Source organism: Lygodium microphyllum, chromosome 11, assembly GCF_053477565.2.
Source record: "Lygodium microphyllum isolate KBCC chromosome 11, Lygodium_microphyllum_v1.1.10, whole genome shotgun sequence".
NCBI classification, from domain to species: domain Eukaryota; kingdom Viridiplantae; phylum Streptophyta; class Polypodiopsida; order Schizaeales; family Lygodiaceae; genus Lygodium; species Lygodium microphyllum.
The window spans coordinates 24,129,472-24,131,196 of NC_141145.1; positions in this window are offsets into that span (position 1 = coordinate 24,129,472).

The following is a 1,725-nucleotide window of genomic DNA, read 5'->3' on the forward strand; positions in this document are numbered from 1 at the left end:
AGCTTGTGACTTCAGAATGCAATAACTCCATGCTCTTAAAACAAGGCTGCATCTACTCCCTAGAGAAGTCTAGAAAAACCAAAATAGGAGTAGAAGTAAGCAACTCCTTTTAATGATTGAAGCTTTGATAAGTAATGGCATCCCAAAAGAAAGCTTCCTTCTTGATTCTATCAGTTAAAGGAGTTGCAATAGTTATTTGATGCCTAATGAATCTGCTATAGAATGATGATAAACTAAGAAATCCCTAAAGGGAAGTAGTATTTGTAGCAGTTGGTCAATCTCTGACACACTGCACCTTCTTAGGATTAGCCTTAATTCCTTCCTCACTAACAATATGTCCCAAGTATTCCACCTTTGTCTCTCTGCATGAATGAACACTTGGTCTCCTTAACAAAGAGCATGTGGTGTCTCAATATATCAAATAGCTTTCTCATGCAACAAATGATTCTCCAATGATTTGCTGTAAATAAGGATATCATCAAAGAATACCAAGACAAATTTGAGGAGAAATGACATCAATATATTGTTCATGAGGCTTTGAGAAGTGGCTAGGGTGTTAGCTTACCCAAATGGCATAACCAAAAATGGAGATCCTTGGATCAATCCTAAATGTTGTTTTTATTTCATCACCCTCTCATGAGAATTAAGTGGTAAACTCATCTTAAATCTATCTTTATAAAATTCTTTTTCCCCTTAAGCTCATCCAATAAATCATCTACTCTAGGTATGGGACACATGTTCTTGACTGTAATCTTGTTGAGATCATTGTAATCAATGCACATTCTCAAGAAACCATCCTTTTCTTGAGGACCGTCAAAACCAATTATGTATAAGGTGAAAAACTAGGTTCAATAAATCCCATCTCTAACAATTCTTTGATTTTCTTGATAACATTATTATCTTCATATTTTGACAATATGTAGGGTGGCTTATTCACTAGTCCTGAGTGCGACTCCACATCTATAGGGTGATCAGCTGCTCTCTTAGGAGGTAAAGCTATAGGAACCTAGAATAAGTATTCGTGCTTCTCAAGAAGAGCTTTCAATGCTAAATTATTTGATGATTTTTTAGACTGATATGTTACATATTTATTTAGGTGTGAGACAAATATTTGATAGCACTTTATAAGCTCCTTTTTTAGTTGCTTAATTGTGATGAGCTGAAAATCTAATTTATCATGGATTTATTGCAAATGAATGAGCTATCAATCACTAATAGACTCCATATAAGGTTGTGAAAAACCCATAGTGATCTTTCCCAATTGCATCAGCCAATCACAACCTAGTACCACATTTATAGGGTCAATCTCTAAAGCAATTAAGTCCACCTATGTGTCATAATTTTTAGCCAAGTGCAAGGGGACTTCTGAGCACATTTGGGTGTTGATTTCCTCATCTTCATTAGCTACTTGAACCTTAATGGGCTACTACAATTTAGTGGAATACAGTGTGAACGATCCACTACATGTCATTGCCTGCCGAGATGTATGTACATAATCTTTCCATGGATATCTCTCTATATCCTTAGTGTACATGGACACCTAGAACCTCTCCATCATCCATGGATATTTAATAGGCTAAAGTGGTAGTAGACAATGGCTCACTACCCTTTTTTCCACCTGGGATCAAAAGGAATATAGCCACCTTGGTTAAAAGGAAATCCCTCTTTACGGTCATAAAATTGATCTTGCCCACTATTATCATCAAAGGCTTCATTTTCAACATT